This window comes from Squalius cephalus (assembly GCF_949319135.1).
Source record: "Squalius cephalus genome assembly, chromosome: 19".
Classification (NCBI taxonomy): Eukaryota; Metazoa; Chordata; class Actinopteri; order Cypriniformes; family Leuciscidae; genus Squalius; species Squalius cephalus.
This window is the reverse complement of record NC_137140.1, coordinates 12,220,845-12,242,161: the sequence shown is the minus strand read 5'-3', so window position 1 is coordinate 12,242,161 and position 21,317 is coordinate 12,220,845. Positions and strand designations below refer to the sequence as shown.

At 45.1% G+C, this 21,317-nt stretch overlaps 2 long non-coding RNA genes across 2 annotated transcripts; both read right to left on the bottom strand.

The window, feature by feature from the left end:
• Positions 1–3,396: 3,396 nt before the first annotated feature.
• LOC307147485 lies at positions 3,397–7,625 on the bottom strand. Its single transcript, XR_013819314.1, has 3 exons — positions 7,547–7,625; positions 7,319–7,443; positions 3,397–3,456 (listed from the first exon to the last, which is right to left on the bottom strand). It is a non-coding gene; the product is annotated as an uncharacterized lncRNA (long non-coding RNA).
• Positions 7,626–7,818: 193 nt separating this feature from the next.
• LOC307147398 lies at positions 7,819–8,882 on the bottom strand. The gene is made up of 3 exons (XR_013819303.1): positions 8,745–8,882; positions 7,986–8,627; positions 7,819–7,882 (listed from the first exon to the last, which is right to left on the bottom strand). It is a non-coding gene; the product is annotated as an uncharacterized lncRNA (long non-coding RNA).
• Positions 8,883–21,317: the final 12,435 nt, after the last annotated feature.

The window sequence follows — 21,317 nt, the reverse complement described above, 5'->3', positions numbered from 1 at the left end:
ATTACAATGAAGTTACAATAAAAAAAAAATCATACCAAACAATTAAACAATGTATCCAAGGAAGTACAAGTATTTGAACATTACTTTTTTTTAGTTTACAACTTCCATGAACAGAATATTGCTTGAGCACAAAAACAAGCTTATCTTAATTATAACAGGCAACAGAACATATATGCAATGTATAACTATACATTTACGTCTTGAAATCTTGGAGCCATGAGGGAGGTTTGTGCGTTCTTGGCGGACGTTCCTTGGCCTTACAGAAGGAGGTTTCCTCCGCAAGATCAGGTGCAGGATCAGGCCTCTGAACAGCTTGTGGCAATTGTGAAGAATGCCATTTCCTTCCATCCTCTAGTAAGTAGGTATTCAGACACACTTGTTTCTTAATTTCAACGGGGTCAGAAGATTTGAAAAGTCCCTTAGGCACATGAAAGGGCTTGCACACCCGCAACCTGTCCCCCTTTTTGAGGATAACCAGTTGTGCGCCACGTTTTGCATCAGTGTAGCGCTTCATCTGATATTGCTTAAGAACAACTCGCTTGTGAACAGCCGCTGACTGGAGAGTGCTGGCAGGGGAATGAAGGGTAACGTTCAGTTTTGTTCTCATCTTCCGCCCATGGAGCAATTCAAAGGGTGAAACTTTACAAAGATACACAGCTATGCGGACTGCCGCAATGCCTCTTTCTCGCAGAAAGGTCGTGAACGCATCCAACGTGAATTGTGGCCCACTATCCGTAACCAACTCTACTGGGTAACCAAGGGGACTGAAGACGCCATTGAGAAAGTCAATCATAACCCCCATGGTCAAGGACGATGTAAAGGCAACTTCTAATCAGTTATGTAATCAGTTAAGGTGATAGCGTACTTACAGTCCCAAACAGCAGTGTCAAACAGGCCAATAATGTCCATGCCCAGTTTACTCCATGATGCATCTGAGAAAGGTACCGGTTGGAGGGGGGTGGTAACAGTCCGAGCAGATTTATCCAGCCTTTGACACAACTCGCACGAGGAGACCTGAGTCTGGATCACTTTATCCATGACAGGGAACCAGTACAGTCGCGTAAGTCTTTGTCCGCACGATTCCCTGGTGACTCTCGTGCGCGAGCGCTATTACTGTATGTCGCAATGTCACTGGAACTACTAGACGGGTGTCTCTGAATACCACATTGTCCTTGACACTCAGTTCATTCCTTACATGATAGTAGGGTTGAAGGTCGGTATGCACAGCTTTTATGGAAACAGGCCATCCTTTTTCGATTTGAGTGCTCACAGAGGTCAGTTCAGGACACGAGGCTACAGCAGTTTTGAACTTGAATGGTGAAATCGCAGTCAGGGCAGTAGACAGTAGAGCGACAAGCTCTGGCTTATCATCAATCATCAGAGTTAGAAGCAGAAGTGAGAGGAAGGGGTAACCGCAACAGGCAGTCAGCAACATGATTTGATGAGCCAGCACGATGCACAACGTCATAAGTGAAGCACAGAAGGCGAGCTGACCACACGCTAAAGCCTCTTTCTCCATAGTTGAAGCCTTTGCAGCCTTTTGGCTGAGGATAAAGTTAGTGACACAAATGCCACTGTGATCTGGGTGCACCTGCGATAATATCTCTCCCAGACCATAATCTGATGCATCAGTGGACACACTGACTGGCAGTTCTGGGTTAAATAGGGTAAGTGCTGGACTGTCCACTAAGCATTTCTTAACATCCACAAAGCTTTGTTAGGCATAATCTGTCCATTCAAATTCAGAATCCTGGCGCAGGCAGGACGAGAGTGGCATAATTAACGTCTCGACGAGAGTGGCATAATTAGGTATGAACTTGTTATACCAGGACAACATACCCAGAAAGGAGCGCAGACTGGTGACATTAGTTGGGGCTGGGGCCTGCATCATTGCTTGCAGATGTTCTCCATCAGGTTAAATACTGTCTCCATTCACCATGTGTCCGAGAAAGCGCAGACAGGACTGGTGGAAATTGCACTTTTTCTCATTCATTCGTAGACCAGCCTCCCTGAGACGTTTGAGCACATCGTCTAAAGCAACATCATGTTCTTGCTGTGTACGTCCGAAACAGTTGATGTAATCTTAGTGATTCTGTTCATTGGGAACACCTCTGAGGATTACTGACAACATTTTCTGAAATGCGGCCGGAGCCGATGCGAGACCATACGGGACACGGCAAAAACGAAACAGCCCGTTATGTGTGATAAAGGCTGTGAGGTCACAGCTATCTGGATGGAGCAGAACCTGATGGTAAGCATTTTCCAGATCAATGGTAGAAAAAGCTGTTGCACCTGACAAGGCAACTTAAGTCTCGTCCATGTGTGGCAGAGGGTAAGCATCCACTATAATGGCCTTATTAGGCTCCCGCATATCAACACACATTCTAATTCCTCCCGTCTTCTTTTGTATTACAACAATCGGTGAGATCCACGTTGAAGCATCCATTTTCTCTATTACACCTGCGCTGAGAAGGCGGTTCAGTTCATCAGACACAGCAGCACATACTGAGAAAGGAAGACGTTGTAGTTTTTGTCGCACAGATACAGCAGAGGGTAAGACTTTCACTTTAATCAAATCAAATCAAATCAATTTTATTTATAAAGCACATTTAAAATCAACCTTGGTTGGCCAAAGTGCTGTACAGTAAATAAGAAAAACAAAAACAAAACAAGACAAAAAAACATACAAGTTATGGTACATTGAACACATTAGAGAAAAAAATGTTTTTTTTAGCAAAGATTTGAATTCAGCTAATGTGGAAGCTGATTTAACATGTAGTGGTAGGGTATTTCACAGCTTAGGGCCGACTACTGCAAAAGTCCAATCACCTCTTCGTTTTAAGCGAGATCGTGGAACAACCAAGAGATGATGATCTCTTGATCTGAGTGATCTGGATGGATTAGGAGTGGTAATTAAGTCAGAAATGTATTTGGGGGCCTGTTTGTTAAGAGATTTATAAACAAATAATACAATTTTAAAATCAATTCTGTATCGGACTGGTAACCAATGCAGAGAACGTAGAATTGGGGTGATGTGATCTCGTTTTCGGCTGCCAGTGAGCAGACGGGCAGCCGCGTTTTGGACCATCTGAAGACGAGAGATGGAAGAGAGAGGTAACCTGACATATAATGAGTTGCAATAGTTAAGTCGTGTTGAAATAAAAGCGTGAATAATTGTTTCAAAGCTATTCCTATTTAAAAATGGCTTGACTTTGGCTAACCGGCGTAAATGGTAAAAGCTGGCTCTAACTGTGGCATTAATTTGTTTAGTCAGTTTAAAAACAGGAACATTTTTGAAAAGTAAATTGGATCAAAGAAATTTAAGATGATCCTAACTGTTGCCTCCACATTGCGTTCCAATCCCAAGGTCTGAAAATCTTCTCGCATCAGGGTTGTAGAATATACACGTGCCACATGTTCTCTCCCATTTTGCTTTGTGTCTAAAATATGTGTGAGCTATTTTTTTTGGGGGGGGGGACGGGACATTGTCAACATACATTACAAAATGTTTGAGGCTACTTGAGCCTTCATCAGCTTAAAGGGATACTTCACTGTTTTTTCATATTAAACCATGTTATTCCCTTAACTAAGACGAGTTGATGCATACCTCTCTCGTCTCAGTGCGTGCACTCAATCGCTCAGGCGCGCGGTGACACTTCGATAGCACTTAACTTAGCCCAGTTCATTCATTAGGGACCAAACAGAGTTTTCCCTATTTAAATACAGTTACACGAGTAGTTACACGACCAAGTATGGTGACAAAATAAAACGTGGCGCTTTTCTAAGCGGGTAAAAAGGATAACAATAATGTATGGCGGAATAGCACTTGAAGTTGGAAGCACTTCGACTCGGCGCAGTAAAAAGTCACGTTGGTTCTAATGACAGAAGTGAGAGGGAGAGGATTTTATAAGCGTGACTTTTTACTGCGCCGAGTCGAAGTGCTATCAAAGTGTCGCCGTGCGCCAGAGCGATTAAAGGGATAGTATTTTAGACATAAAAGGTAGATTTGAAATGGGTCTATAATTTGCTAGATTATGTGGATCTAATTGTGGTTTCTTAATGAGAGGTTTTATAACAGCCATTATAATGTTCTTGGAACATAACCTAATGATAAAGATGAGTTAATAATATTGAGGAGAGGCTCTTCCACTACAGGTAACACTTCTTTCAATAGTTTAGTTGGTATAGGATCTAATAAACATGTTGTTGTTTTAGATGAAATGATAAGTTTATTTAACTCTTTTTGTTCTATAGTTGTAAAGCACTGTAATTGTTCTTGCGGGGTGATAATTGAGGCCGAATTATAAGGCGCGATTGAGGATTGAACGGTTACAATTGTGGTTCTGATGTTTTCTATTTTCTCAGTGAAGAACTTCATGAAATCATTACTACTAAACTGTAACAGAATATTTTGTTCAGGAGACATCTGTTTATTTGTTAGTCTAGCCACGGTGTTAAATAAGAACCTAGGATTGTTATGGTTGTTTTCTATTAGATTGCGGAGATGCTCAACCCTGGCCTCTTTTAGGGCCTTTTTATAACGTGACATACTGTCTTTCCATGCGATTCTAAGTTAGTTTTTTTCCATTTACGCTCTAAATTACGGGTTTCTCTCTTTAGAACATGCGTAGTATTGTTGTACCATGGTGCTTTACTTTTCTCTCTGACCTTTTTTAGTCTAATGGGTGCAACAATATCCAATGTACCAGAGAGAATGGTGCTCATAGTGCTAGTTAATTCCTCAAGTTCATCTGTTTGTTTGGGTTCACTGAGCAGCTGAGACAAATCAGATAAGCTATTTGAAAAATGATCTATGGTGGATGGAAGGATTGTTCTGCCTAATCGATAACGCGGCGCAGCATGATATATTACAGGGGTACGTAATATGCAAGTTACCATGTAATGGTCAGTGACATCTTCACTTTGTGGAATGATATCTATATCGGTTGGATCGGTTCCATGTGATATAATTAAATCGAGTGTATGATTAAAACGATGAGTTGGTCCGGTAACGTTTTGCTTAATCCCAAAGGAATTTAATAAATCTGTAAACGCAGCCCCTAGCGCATCATTTGAATTATCTACGTGGATATTAAAGTCTCCAACAATTAATGCTTTATCGAAATTAACTAATAGGTCTGAGAGAAAATCTGCAAACTCTTTTAGGAAATCAGTGTAAGGCCCAGGCGGTCTATATACGGTAGCCAAGGCTAGAGATAATAGGGATGTTTTTCTAACATCTAAGAGCGTAACATTTAGTACAAGTACTTCAAACGAAATAAACTTATAGCCCGTTTTCTGAGTAACATTGAGAATATCTCTATAGATTGTTGCAACACCGCCGCCACGACCAATCAGACGGGGTTCGTGCTTATAGGAGTATCCTGATGGAGTAGACTCATTTAGACCGAAATAATCATTTGGTTTAAGCCAGGTTTCAGTAAGGCAAAGTACATCGAAGCTATTATCTGTGACTATTTCATTTACAATAACTGCCTTAGGTGTGAGTGATCTAATGTTTAGAAGACCTAGCTTTAGAAATTGTTTTTGATTACTAATAGCAACATTTTCTGTTTTAATAACAATTAGATTTTTTCTAGATCCTGCAGTAGATTTATTATTTGATCTCACTAAACGAGGAATAGACAGATTTTATGCAATGTTAAACACTATTTATATCAGTTAAATTGGTGCAGCAGAGACTATGATTTGGACTTTTGGTTACTAGTCAAAAGGTATTTAACGTTTTGGAGATGTTATCTGACAGAAGATCCGATCCGAATCTGCTTGGGTGTAAGCCATCAGCACGGTAAAGCCTAGGACGCTCCCAAAACAGATTCCAATTATTTACAAAGAGCAGTTTCTGCTCAGTGCACCATGACATTAACCATTCATTTAGCGCGAATAATCTACTAAACTTTTCATGACCTAGTCGGTACGTGGGAAGCGGTCCTGACACAATGATCGTTATATCAGGCGATGTGCTGCGTACCGTATTGATCAGATTCCTGAAGTCTTTTTTCAGAACTTCCGTCTGGCGCAGCCTGATGTCGTTCACCCCCGCGTGCAGGACAACAGTTCCGACGCGCTCGTTCAGAATCTCGGGAACGCCAGCGGCGATTTCAGAGACACGAGCACCAGGAAAGCAGTGACTATGCACCTTACTTTTATTTAACGTAGCGTGTACGTGTCGAACGATGGAATCGCCGATAATCACAGCATCGCGTTCTGTTTCGCGAAGAGGGGAGAATCGGTTTTGTGTGGATATCTCGAAAACCGGGAGGGTCGGAGAGAGTTTTCTTGGTCTAGACCTGACTCGCGTCTTCCGCTGCGGAAATATCCAGGCTTCGTGGTGGCGTGTTGGAGCCGGAGTGAACGAGACCGTGGCTGATCGCGACCTCGACCTCGACGCTCGGGACAGATGTTGAGAAACGCACGGAGTAGACGAGGTCGGAGTCAGCGGGTTAGTAACGTTAATCTCTGATTTGTGTGCATCGGCGCGTGATGTTTCAAGAGCTAAACGCCGGTCTATCAGCTCGGCTTGTCTCACTAAAAGGTCGTGGATCTGTTTCTCAACAGCTTCCAGCTCAGACTGCACAGCGTGCAGCTCAAATGTGTCCTCACCTGCACCAAAAGGTAGGCTACTTACATCTGATATATTTGCCATTTTAACAGATGGACAGTACGTTAAGTTAGCAACGACGCTACCAGTGATGCTATCAATATTAATACTAATTTATGGCTTAAGTCTTGGAAATAATCCGTCTTTTTAGTGGTACGGGTGTAGAGTAGACGCACGATAGGCGAAAAAAAGATGTTTGTTTGTAAATGAATGCAGAGAAGACGCGTTCAGCCGTGATCCACGGACGTAACCTATAAGAGTATCCAGCGTTGGATCACTAGGCTTGAGACGCGTCTGCTCAACAGTCCGCGTTGTAACTATGAGGTGAGGAAAAGTAGAACATGTTCGTTGTAAGTGAGTTTAAAGAGAAATCAAGAATTATAAATCAATCGATGGAGCTCCAAAGACAACAACGCGTTCAGACGCGACGCATGCGCATTCGAATTCGGAAGTCAATGGGGTCCATCAGTCGTTTGGTTACTGACTTTCTTCAAAATGTCTTCTTTTGTGTTCAGCAGAAGAAAGAAAGTCATACAGGTTTGGAACAACTTGAGGGACAGTAAATGACAGCATTTTCATTTTTGGGTGAACTATCCCTTTAAGTGCACGCACTTAACTCGTCTTAGTTAAGGGAATAACAGTTTAATATTAAAAAAACGGTGAAGTATCCCTTTAAAAGATTTCAGAGCAAATCACCTTTTCTTCGCTGAATGGTTGCTCCCAGCCAGTCTTGTTGGGCATTACATCCTTCAGCCCTGTCACAGACGCCTTGTCTGTACTTGGCTCATCATCCATTTCGACTGTGCTTTTACTTAAAGTCCCTAGCAATAAAGCATGCGAGTGTCATCTAACCCCAGTGTCAAATAACATTTCTGGAGAAGACAAATAATGACATTAAATTGCATTATGAAAAATTAAGTTTACCTGCAAGTGCTTGGCCATGCTCATCCAAGACAACCTGACTGCAACCAACTTCTCGCATCAGGGTTGTAGAACAAACACGTGACACATGTTCACTCCCATTTTGCTTTGTGTCCAAAACACGTGTGAGCAAAAAACATTATCAACAAACATTACAAAATGTTTCAGGCTACTCATTCCTCAGCTTTTAAGATTTCAACCTTCATAGAGCAATCACCTTTTCTTCGCTGAATGGTTGCTCCCAGCTGGTCTTAAAAATTACATCCTTCAGCCCTGTCACAGACGCCTTGTCTGTACTTGGCTCATCATCCATTTCGACTGTGCTTTTACTTAAAGTCCCTAGCAATAAAGCATGCGATTGTCAATTAACCCCAGTGTCAAATAACATTTCTGGAGAAGACAAATAATGACATTAAATTGCATTATGAAAAATTAAGTTTACCTGCAAGTGCTTGGCCATGCTCATCCAGGACAACCTGACTGCAACCAACAGCCTTGGTAAGCTGTTCGGTAAACCTAGTGTTAATCGCAACGTTGTAGTGGTGCAGCAGGTTTCGCATAAGAAACAAGTGATTTGTTGGCTTCATAACATTTAGGAAGTAATTGTTTTTTCTCATTTGAGAAAACAACTGCTCCGCACACTGAGAATTAACTCTTCCAGCCAACTCAGGCACAAGCTGTATTTTACGAAGTTTATCACGGGGATCCTTTGTGTTGTTTTCATGGAATCTGTCAGAAAGTACATAGTGATCAGATGAGCCAGTTAATGGATGCCCATTCACATCAGCAGGCATTTTCTTCTCTTTGAGCCATTCCAATGAAATCTTAAGTCTTCCCTCTTCTGCTGCTGCAATATTGGCATCATTTGGCTCCAAAAGCCGACCCTCGTGTGGGCTGAAGGGAATCATGTTTGGATTGCGGAGATTTGCATGAGTGGAAAGTCCTCTTGCAAAGTCATAAATGGATATGTTGGGAAGGTGTTTCCAGGACAGCAACATGTCAGCGAAGTCCCTTGGACTTTCAGCTCTTACCAGGACTTTAATGCTGTTAACGACACCGCAGGGGCACATAACTGCCCAGCCACCTAAGTGATAGATTGTTTCAAATTAATGATTGCAGCACTTAAAGTAAAAAAATAAGTAAAAAAATAAAGAAATGTGTGTTTTCTATTATAAATTAAGATATATCTGTGCATACAAACCTGATGCACCCCAAACGTTTTGAAAAATTTTGTCATATGATGATCTGTTTTGCATTTCACTCCTCAGTCTCATTATGAGGTCCATCTTTGATCCCTTGTTATCTAACCCACATGATGCACATAACTGTCGGACAGCAGCCACCTATGAATTAAAACAACAAAAAAACTCAGAATTTATTAGAAATAAACAATGACAATAGAATACTGTTACAAAAAGGTAAACAAAACAACACTACACCTTCAGTGACATCAGCTCATCAATAAGCCTTTCCTCAGTTACTGGAACTTCAGATGCAGGATTAGGATTTGATGAATGTACTTTCTCCCATTCTGTATTCAATACAGAGCAAGACTTCATAGTATTCGGTCCAATCCAGGGCGCCCAAAGGTGATAACTTGGTTTGACTGCAAAAGGATTGGGGTTTCCAGCTGCAAAAAAAAAAAAAAAAAAAACAAGTCATAATGTTGTTGCCAGTGATAACTCCACTTTTATTTCTAAAGTTTAACAACAAAATAAAGTTATACATAAATATAAATTAATTAATATGTAATAATAGATCATGTCATGGGGTACACTCATAGCAGGTGTTTCTGGGATGTTTTTTCTAATCTGTGTGTGTGCATGTTGCATCCATGTGTAATGTCTCCCAGTGTAAAAGTTTAGGCATAATACCAGATAAAACAAATACCTGTGTCTGTTTAGTACTTTGATCCAAATGAATAAAATAACTTACTCTCCACAAGACCTCTTGCAATAATCTCCAATCGCAGTGAATTCCAAAAAGCCTCCACATCCACCTGTCCATCAAAGTTTGCTGGTGGTTCTTCTATTTCACTGACTAACAAAATAAAATTACAAATACAGTGCCAAGTCAAAACTTATAAAACATCACTATTTTTAATGATTTGAAGGAAGTCTCTTATGATCATCAAGCCTTTATTGGAGCAGAAATTCCAATTTAAAATTATGGCATTCTATTTTAATATACCATCAAAAATGATTTCGGTGTCAGTCATTTATTTTTATTTCATTATTATTTCAGTGTTAGTCATCAGTGTCACATGATCTAAATGTAATTTATTATGACAGAATGGGAAATATTTTTTATAACCTGTGATACTTTTTCAGGATTATTTGATGAATAAAAGACAGCTCAACTCAAAACTTCAATTGATGATTGATTCTAATAAGTTACATGCAAGTCAGGATATTTCAAATTCTAATTAGATCTGTATCATACCTGAGGGTTGTTCCATAAAACAAGATTAGAATACAAGCCAGGCTTATTTTGGTTAGTCAGACTTATTGTCGGTGGATTCTGTTTCATAAAGCAAACTTAAAATAGTTCAAACTCAGTTACCCGCAACTTATGCTGGGAAACTAACCTGGTCCAGGGCAGGCTAACTGTCAGGCTAAGCCTCAGCTGTTACACAGATCCTCTAACACTGACCAACAAGAACACAATGATATTACCACTGACACTCTCTCATACCATTATTGGACTTTATTAACCACTATTAGTCCAAAAATAAATACACAGTACAGAAAATAAACTTAAATAAGGCAACAATGATAAATTAGACAAATATATATATATAGATACAATATATATACTACAGGTTTTCTTTTTTTACTGGCTGAATGTTTTGTGCCCATGATTTAATTAGATTGTTATAAAGATTTATGAATACATTTCTCTCTGGTTTTGTTTGGCAGCTGTAGTACATGTTTATGATTAGAAGAACATTAGAACACAATCTAAAAAAAAAAAAGCTTTTTAAAGCAAAAGTTAAAATTTAAAAATAAATAATTACAAAAGCACAGTATAAATTTTAACTGGTAAGATGAATCTGAGCTTAGTAATTGACAGTATATATTAGCCTACATTTGATTTACCCCATTACAATAGTCCCTTTACAGTTATTGCTATCAAAAAAATACACTTGTAGGTTTAAAATTCTAAATAAGGCACATCTAATGTCCAAATAACAAATATTTTAGCGTATATATATATTATGTACTTTATTGTGGCTTTCAACACATTTAACACAATTATACAAATGGACAGTTCCTTTAAAGACATCATTGTTATGATGAGGAAGGAGAACCCAGGCGCAGACAAAGTACACTAAACACGATTTATTATAGGCAAAAAGGGGAAAATAAAGCCCACAATGGGGTAAAACAAGACAAGACTGAGGATACTAACTAGACTATAAACTTGACAGAAGTCTAGATACTAACTAACAGCAAATACACAAACAGGATCTTCACAGGACTCGTAACGAAGACAGGATACTCACAGGAACTATTTTGCAATGACTCACATGAAATAATAGCACAGGCAAGATTCACAGAGTAACATCACAGCAGTATTCACATAAAGTATGGCAATGAACCGACACAAGACAGCAAACACAAGGGGATTAAATAGGGAGAAACTAATGAGGGAAACAGGTGACGGCGATGATACAATAATGATAACAAGATGAGATAACAAGGGGGCGGGGTTACATGACAAGACAACGCAAGCACACAGCCAAACAAATGGCCATGTGCTTACACACAAAACATGGGCCTGTCATGATCCTGCCTCAAGACCAGGGAAAATCAGAGACAAGGCAGAATCATGACAGAACCCCTCCCTTAAGGAGCGGCTTCCAGACGCTCCCTAAGGGAACACTAAACACGTGACATGACGGACTGAGACATGGACACAAACCAACAAAACATGACAAACCAACAACGGCAAACATGAATAAACAATAGCAGGGTTGGGGTGAAAAATCAAAAACAACAGACAAGGCAGAGGAGGTGGAGACAACACAGAGTTCATGGGGGAATGTCCAGGGTGGGTGGATGGGACTGTGGTCTTGGGTGGACAGGATGCTGGCTGAGGACGAGGGGTCCGGGCAGACTTGGATGGGGAAACACGAGGAACAGTCTTAGGGGAAACAGACCGGGGTGAAGTGGTGACAGGGGTGTCCGGGGAAACAAACAGAGGTCGGGTGACAGCTGGTACGGGGCTGGACACATTAGCTGGGACAGGGCTGGACACATTAGCTGGGACAGGGCTGGACACATTAGCTGGGACAGGGCTGGACACATTAGCTGGGACAGGGCTGGACACAGACATCCTCCAGTCAGCTGGGACAGGGCTGGACACATTAGTTGGGACAGGACTGGACACAGACATCCTCCTGTCAGCTGGGACAGGGCTGGACACATTAGCTGGGACAGGGCTGGACACAGACATCCTCCAGTCAGCTGGGACAGGGCTGGACACATTAGTTGGGACAGGACTGGACACAGACATCCTCCTGTCAGCTGGGACAGGACTGGACACATCAGCTGGGACAGGACTGGACACATCTGCTGGGACAGGACTGGACACATCTGCTGGGACAGGACTGGACACATCTGCTGGGACAGGACTGGACACATCTGCTGGGACAGGACTGGACACATCTGCTGGGACAGGACTGGACACATCTGCTGGGACAGGACTGGACACATCTGCTGGGACAGGACTGGACACATCTGCTGGGACAGGACTGGACACATCTGCTGGGACAGTGCAAGCGGTGGCTGACTTAGGAACAGCGCTCTGAGTGGCTGGCCTCAGATCAACACTGGCTGCAGCTGACTGGGGTACGGCGCTCACAGACTCAGGACAAGACATGGCGGGGACTTGAAGGATTTGGACAAGACGTTTTAAGTATTGAGACAATGCGTCGGCAACAACGAGGACAGGCATCTTTTGAGAAGCAGAAACCGACCGCAAGACAGCTTCAGCAGCTGAATCGGCCGCTGCTCTCGGAACAGCGCTTGCAGGAGCGGGCTCTCGGAACAGCGCTTGCAGGAGCGGGCTCTCGGAACAGCGCTTGCAGGAGCGGGCTCTCGGAACAGCGCTTGCAGGAGCGGGCTCTCGGAACAGCGCTTGCAGGAGCGGGCTCTCGGAACAGCGCTTGCAGGAGCGGGCTCTCGGAACAGCGCTTGCAGGAGCGGGCTCTCGGAACAGCGCTTGCAGGAGCGGGCTCTCGGAACAGCGCTTGCAGGAGCGGGCTCTCGGAACAGCGCTTGCAGGAGCGGGCTCTCGGAACAGCGCTTGCAGGAGCGGGCTCTCGGAACAGCGCTTGCAGGAGCGGGCTCTCGGAACAGCGCTTGCAGGAGCGGGCTCTCGGAACAGCGCTTGCAGGAGCGGGCTCTCGGAACAGCGCTTGCAGGAGCGGGCTCTCGGAACAGCGCTTGCAGGAGCGGGCTCTCGGAACAGCGCTTGCAGGAGCGGGCTCTCGGAACAGCGCTTGCAGGAGCGGGCTCTCGGAACAGCGCTTGCAGGAGCGGGCTCTCGGAACAGCGCTTGCAGGAGCGGGCTCTCGGAACAGCGCTTGCAGGAGCGGGCTCTCGGAACAGCGCTTGCAGGAGCGGGCTCTCGGAACAGCGCTTGCAGGAGCGGGCTCTCGGAACAGCGCTTGCAGGAGCGGGCTCTCGGAACAGCGCTTGCAGGAGCGGGCTCTCGGAACAGCGCTTGCAGGAGCGGGCTCTCGGAACAGCGCTTGCAGGAGCGGGCTCTCGGAACAGCGCTTGCAGGAGCGGGCTCTCGGAACAGCGCTTGCAGGAGCGGGCTCTCGGAACAGCGCTTGCAGGAGCGGGCTCTCGGAACAGCGCTTGCAGGAGCGGGCTCTCGGAACAGCGCTTGCAGGAGCGGGCTCTCGGAACAGCGCTTGCAGGAGCGGGCTCTCGGAACAGCGCTTGCAGGAGCGGGCTCTCGGAACAGCGCTTGCAGGAGCGGGCTCTCGGAACAGCGCTTGCAGGAGCGGGCTCTCGGAACAGCGCTTGCAGGAGCGGGCTCTCGGAACAGCGCTTGCAGGAGCGGGCTCTCGGAACAGCGCTTGCAGGAGCGGGCTCTCGGAACAGCGCTTGCAGGAGCGGGCTCTCGGAACAGCGCTTGCAGGAGCGGGCTCTCGGAACAGCGCTTGCAGGAGCGGGCTCTCGGAACAGCGCTTGCAGGAGCGGGCTCTCGGAACAGCGCTTGCAGGAGCGGGCTCTCGGAACAGCGCTTGCAGGAGCGGGCTCTCGGAACAGCGCTTGCAGGAGCGGGCTCTCGGAACAGCGCTTGCAGGAGCGGGCTCTCGGAACAGCGCTTGCAGGAGCGGGCTCTCGGAACAGCGCTTGCAGGAGCGGGCTCTCGGAACAGCGCTTGCAGGAGCGGGCTCTCGGAACAGCGCTTGCAGGAGCGGGCTCTCGGAACAGCGCTTGCAGGAGCGGGCTCTCGGAACAGCGCTTGCAGGAGCGGGCTCTCGGAACAGCGCTTGCAGGAGCGGGCTCTCGGAACAGCGCTTGCAGGAGCGGGCTCTCGGAACAGCGCTTGCAGGAGCGGGCTCTCGGAACAGCGCTTGCAGGAGCGGGCTCTCGGAACAGCGCTTGCAGGAGCGGGCTCTCGGAACAGCGCTTGCAGGAGCGGGCTCTCGGAACAGCGCTTGCAGGAGCGGGCTCTCGGAACAGCGCTTGCAGGAGCGGGCTCTCGGAACAGCGCTTGCAGGAGCGGGCTCTCGGAACAGCGCTTGCAGGAGCGGGCTCTCGGAACAGCGCTTGCAGGAGCGGGCTCTCGGAACAGCGCTTGCAGGAGCGGGCTCTCGGAACAGCGCTTGCAGGAGCGGGCTCTCGGAACAGCGCTTGCAGGAGCGGGCTCTCGGAACAGCGCTTGCAGGAGCGGGCTCTCGGAACAGCGCTTGCAGGAGCGGGCTCTCGGAACAGCGCTTGCAGGAGCGGGCTCTCGGAACAGCGCTTGCAGGAGCGGGCTCTCGGAACAGCGCTTGCAGGAGCGGGCTCTCGGAACAGCGCTTGCAGGAGCGGGCTCTCGGAACAGCGCTTGCAGGAGCGGGCTCTCGGAACAGCGCTTGCAGGAGCGGGCTCTGGGAACAGCGCTTGCAGGAGCGGGCTCTGGGAACAGCGCTTGCAGGAGCGGGCTCTGGGAACAGCGCTTGCAGGAGCGGGCTCTGGGAACAGCGCTTGCAGGAGCGGGCTCTGGGAACAGCGCTTGCAGGAGCGGGCTCTGGGAACAGCGCTTGCAGGAGCGGGCTCTGGGAACAGCGCTTGCAGGAGCGGGCTCTGGGAACAGCGCTTGCAGGAGCGGGCTCTGGGAACAGCGCTTGCAGGAGCGGGCTCTGGGAACAGCGCTTGCAGGAGCGGGCTCTGGGAACAGCGCTTGCAGGAGCGGGCTCTGGGAACAGCGCTTGCAGGAGCGGGCTCTGGGAACAGCGCTTGCAGGAGCGGGCTCTGGGAACAGCGCTTGCAGGAGCGGGCTCTGGGAACAGCGCTTGCAGGAGCGGGCTCTGGGAACAGCGCTTGCAGGAGCGGGCTCTGGGAACAGCGCTTGCAGGAGCGGGCTCTGGGAACAGCGCTTGCAGGAGCGGGCTCTGGAACAGCGCTTGCAGGAGCGGGCTCTGGAACAGCGCTTGCAGGAGCGGGCTCTGGAACAGCGCTTGCAGGAGCGGGCTCTGGAACAGCGCTTGCAGGAGCGGGCTCTGGAACAGCGCTTGCAGGAGCGGGCTCTGGAACAGCGCTTGCAGGAGCGGGCTGAGATGAAGAACTAGAGGCTCCCCTTCTCCTCCTCTTTCTCCTTGGTCGCGGAGCGGAATCCGTAGCTGGACTAGCGGCCGGTTGAAGAATCTCCGTGGGGTCTGTAGCAGGAGTTGGGAAGACAAGCCCAGGAAGGGTAGACTCCGTCGAAGAGGACTCTGAGGCAGATTCCCACGATAAGCGTCTTCCTCGCTTTCCGCAGAGGCTAATAGACGCGGTGGGTGTCTCGGGCGTAGAAGAGGAGTGAGCTTGGTCCCCCAGCGAAGCAACAGCGAGAATGCAACCCTCCGGGATCCCGGGCAGCATACCAGGGGAAGACGACAAGGAGGAACCCTGCGATGACCTCCGTGATAAGCAGAGCACCATATCCCGGAACGAGCGGCGGACCAGCTTCTCCCGCTCTGCCAGTGGAGGGGGATCATTGAGACCCGCGATGAGGTAACGATTAAGGAGATCGTCAGGTAAGAAAAACCTCCTCTTTTCTACGACTTGAGCATACTCCCTCAATGGCAGTTCTCCCTGAGGAGGAAACGGGAGCTTGCCCCTCTTCGAGTCAGAAACGGCTCTGAGCCACCAATCTTCCAGAAGAGCCAAAGGTTGATCAACAGGGGAAGACAAACTGTCTGCAGGGTTCTGCTTTGGTCGGTTCATTCTGTTATGATGATGAGGAAGGAGAACCCAGGCGCAGACAAAGTACACTAAACACGATTTATTATAGGCAAAAAGGGGAAAATAAAGCCCACAATGGGGTAAAACAAGACAAGACTGAGGATACTAACTAGACTATAAACTTGACAGAAGTCTAGATACTAACTAACAGCAAATACACAAACAGGATCTTCACAGGACTCGTAACGAAGACAGGATACTCACAGGAACTATTTTGCAATGACTCACATGAAATAATAGCACAGGCAAGATTCACAGAGTAACATCACAGCAGTATTCACATAAAGTATGGCAATGAACCGACACAAGACAGCAAACACAAGGGGATTAAATAGGGAGAAACTAATGAGGGAAACAGGTGACGGCGATGATACAATAATGATAACAAGATGAGATAACAAGGGGGCGGGGTTACATGACAAGACAACGCAAGCACACAGCCAAACAAATGGCCATGTGCTTACACACAAAACATGGGCCTGTCATGATCCTGCCTCAAGACCAGGGAAAATCAGAGACAAGAAGGCAGAATCATGACAATCATATTTCCCCCCAATAAATATTCATTTATTATTTATTTTTCCTTCTACTTTTTTTTTTCTTTTGTGATAATACCCACCAACACATAGCCTAAAAAACACATGATTAGAACAATAACCAAAAAGTACACACTTTTAGATATGATTTAAGGGGGAAAAGACAAAAAACAATAAATAAATAAATATTAATAAAAATGTAACATTCACATATTTATATCAAACTCTTATAATGACACATAATTCCTAATAGTTATTCAAGTAATATTATTTGAATATCAAATATTCAATATTAAATAAGTCAATAAATAAAATTACAAATAACTAGAAATAAAAGGGAGGGGGAGGGGGGGGGTATATAAAAATGTAGTTAATGAAGGCTAATATATATTCCTTTATTTTATGGAATATTCTTTGATTTTAGAGTTGCCCATATCTTTTCAAAATGTATACATTTGCTCTTAATTTCATGTTATCCTCTCCATAATGTACTTTAGAAACTAAATCTACTCATTTAAAACTGGGGATTCTTGCTTTCTCCAAAAAAGTATTGCATTAAAGGAGAACTCATTTTTTTGTACATTTGGAGTGCTGTCAATACAGAGAACAACGACAAAAATCGGTGTTGCCTACACCGAGTTATTCTATTTTTAAAATTTGCACCCTGTTGACTTCAATGGGGCAAGTACTAAACCTGCTTTTAGCCTCTTAACATCCTTGATGTGTCATTACAAGTGCACAGAAAATGTGAGTTCACACGCATAGGTTTAGTACCTATAATCACGCGCGTGAACTCGGCAATCGACTACTTTGGACTTCAACCGAAAAACAGGATGTAAACACAGGTATTTGCGCTGGCTTAAATAACATCATTTTTATACATATCTTTCACATTTACTGCAGTCAGATTCACTCGTGTTCACTCTGAAGGAATCACTCACATTTTCTGTGCACTTGTAATGACACATCAAGGATGTTAAGAGGCTAAAAGCAGGTTTAGTACTTGCCCCATTGAAGTCAACAGGGTGCAAATTTTAAAAATAGAATAACTCGGTGTAGGCAACACCGATTTTTGTTGTTGTTCTCTGTATTGACAGCACTCCAAATGTACAAAAAAATGAGCTCAATGTTAAAATTGACCGGAGTTCTCCTTTAAAAGCTGTAATTCTCAGCATTCTAAATAAGTATACATCATCTTTATTAAGTAGCATAGGTCCTATACCCAAAACTATATTTTGTATCTTTATATATTTAGTTTCTTAAAATAAACTTCCCTGAATTAGGCTACTTCTGTTCACTGAAGTACTTCTGTTCGCTAGAAGTTCACTGCAACTTATCCAACATCCTAAAGATAAATTATTATAATTATAAGATATTTCTAGTGTTATAAAATATCGCGTATTAATTTTCCAAGCAAAATGTATATTTTAGTCAGAATTATTGAGCTCCTATTTGGCGCGCATGCGCGCAGCAGCGCTCGTTCAATATGAAGATTTGCAGCAAAATGGATACATTTGCATGACTTTCTAACATTTACAGATGAAGAATATAACTGTAAAATGTAAGTTTTGCACTGAGGGGGAAAAAAAACATGTCACAAACGCATAAAACAGCACAAAATATACGCTGTTTGATGGTGGATCGATTTGATCCACGATCGACCTCTAGGGCTGCTTCAAAAACGCGTGCACACGCAATTATCTAGACTTGATAAACCTGGATCAAATTAGTGAGATTGCGTGAACTTCAATTACCTTTTATGGAACCACTTTAGCCCCAACTTATTTGTTAGGCTCATTCAAGTCCGGTTTTGGAGTTTAATCCCCGCTTTTCTAAGCGTCTTTTATGGAACAACCCTCTGGCATGCTAAAAGCTGCTTTTCGATGAGCATCCATGATAACAACAGAGGGATGGAATCCACACTTTAAGCAGGAAAACTGGTAGTTGTGATCAGTTAATGCTTCAAAGTGCAAATAAGCACAAAGCACCGTTTTACTTGGGTAAACCACTCCATTGGATATTGAAAGTGCTTTACAGACTCTTTCAACAGCGGTGTGAGACTAAAGAGGAAAAATTAGGTATTGACATTGTTGTGACAATAACATTAAACACTGTAAAGCAGGGGTGTCCAATCCTGCTCCTGAACGGCCACTGTCCTGCAGAGTTTAGCTCCAAACCTACCGGTAATTAATAAAGTCTGGTCCAGCTGATCAGGTTCTTACTAGGAATACAAAACACTTCCTGGCAAGTGTGTTAAGAAAAGTTGGAGCTAAACTGCAGGACAGCAGCCCTTCAGGACTGAGTTTGGACAACCTGCAATAAATAAAGCAATCCACAATACCTGCAAAAAACTCCGAAGCATAAGACAAAATTTCAAACTGAGTATGATGTGGTCATCATAGTTATGCACACCAGTACTCCATTCTTGATAGCGATATGCAAGTCCACACACTGGGCATGTCTTGCAATAGGTTTCAACACCTAAAAACAAAAACAAACAAAATAAGCAGCTAATCTTAACACACATTATTGAAGTAAGAATTTACTACTAACAAATAAATACCAACCTTAGATTATTCCAACTGTTGTGACAATTTTAGCTTTATTAGAGATGAGCAAAGGATCACTAAGGGGTTCCGAACACGATGAACAGTGCATTTCATCTGGAACCAAAACTTTTGGGAATTCCTTTTCATCTAAATTGGTTGCTGAGATGGGTAAGGAAGAAGGTATTGTTTTCTTTGTAAAGATATACTGCACCATTTTCTTGAGGTCCTCATTTTTTGGAGGGTACAAAATGTTCTCAGTATAGTCTTTTTCTGTATCAGAAAGTCCATTGCCACTGGACACAGGAGTCTTACAGGTCAATTCCACCTCTGTGCTCTTCACTCTTTGGAACATTTTTCTGTTGGTTTGGAAAAGATACCATTTGCACACAGCCTTGTGTATACAGGAGCGTCTTGGCCGAGTACAAGGGCAATGCCATGTGTTGTTTTTTGCATTATAAACAACCATGATTCTTCCCAATCGGTTATAGAATGAAACTTTTGGCTCAAAAACTGACACATAGTGCATATAGGATGGACCACCAAGAGTCACATAGGATGCAAAACACACATTTTTTTCCTCAGCTTTTTTCTGAGCATTTAAGCACTGTCTTTTGCGTTCCTCTGAAAACCATTTGTGCTGTACCATTTCTCTTAAAGCCTCTTCATGCAGGACAACATTTCCAGCATCAGATCTGCAGTAATCCACTGATTTTAAGTGTGTACACTGACAAGATCGCATGCCACTTCTTTTTTTAAAATCCATTACAGAATTGCAGACATCAAGTTCACAAGTCACCTTGTGTGAAATGCCCCATGTTTTTTTGATAACATGAATGGGTATACAAGGGCCTTTAGACGATTTTGCAACAGCAAAAACGGCATTTTTTGGGTCAATACACTGACTTTGAAGGTGAGACTGTGCAGTGATATCAGGTTCAATATTCAAGTGTGCCCTTTGTATATGTTTCTTGAGTTTTTTTTTTAAAACGCACAGATTACAGTGGGGACAACATAATCTTTGCCCCTGTTTTCTATGAACATATTTCAAGCGGGTTTTATCGGTGGCATCAGAAAGAGGTGCAAAAGACACCGTTTTGGTCACTTGCGGAGCGGTGTCGTCACTTTGAGCAGGAAAACTAACTGACTGGACCATCTTTGGAGCTGTGTCACTACTGGGAGGAGACAAAGATGCACACTGGACCGGTTTCGGAGCTGTGTCACTACTGGGAGGAGACAAAGACGCACACTGGACCGGTTTTGGGGCTGTGTCACTACTGGGAGGAGACAAAGACGCACACTGGACCGGTTTTGGGGCTGTGTCACTACTGAGAGGAGACAAAGACGCACACTGGACCGGTTTCGGAGCTGTGTCACTACTGGGAGGAGACAAAGACGCACACTGGACCATCTTTGGAGCTGTGTCACTACTGGGAGGAGACAAAGATGCACACTGGACCGGTTTTGGAGCTGTGTCACTACTGGGAGGAGACAAAGACGCACACTGGACCGGTTTTGGAGCTGTGTCACTACTGGGAGGAGACAAAGACGCACACTGGACCGGTTTTGCAGCTGTGTCACTACTGGGAGGAGACAAAGACGCACACTGGACCGGTTTTGGAGCTGTGTCACTACTGAGAGGAGACAAAGACGCACACTGGACCGGTTTCGGAGCTGTGTCACTACTGGGAGGAGACAAAGACGCACACTGGACCATCTTTGGAGCTGTGTCACTACTGGGAGGAGACAAAGATGCACACTGGACCGGTTTTGGAGCTGTGTCACTACTGGGAGGAGACAAAGACGCACACTGGACCGGTTTTGGAGCTGTGTCACTACTGGGAGGAGACAAAGACGCACACTGGACCGGTTTTGGAGCTGTGTCACTACTGGGAGGAGACAAAGACGCACACTGGACCATCTTTGCAGCTGTGTCACTACTGGGAGGAGACAAAGACGCACACTGGACCGGTTTTGGAGCTGTGTCACTACTGGGAGGAGACAAAGACGCACACTGGACCATCTTTGCAGCTGTGTCACTACTGAGAGGAGACAAAGACGCACACTGGACCGGTTTTGGAGCTGTGTCACTACTGGGAGGAGACAAAGATGCACACTGGACCGGTTTTGGAGCTGTGTCACTACTGGGAGGAGACAAAGATGCACACTGGACCGGTTTTGGAGCTGTGTCACTACTGGGAGGAGACAAAGACCCACACTGGACCATCTTTGCAGCTGT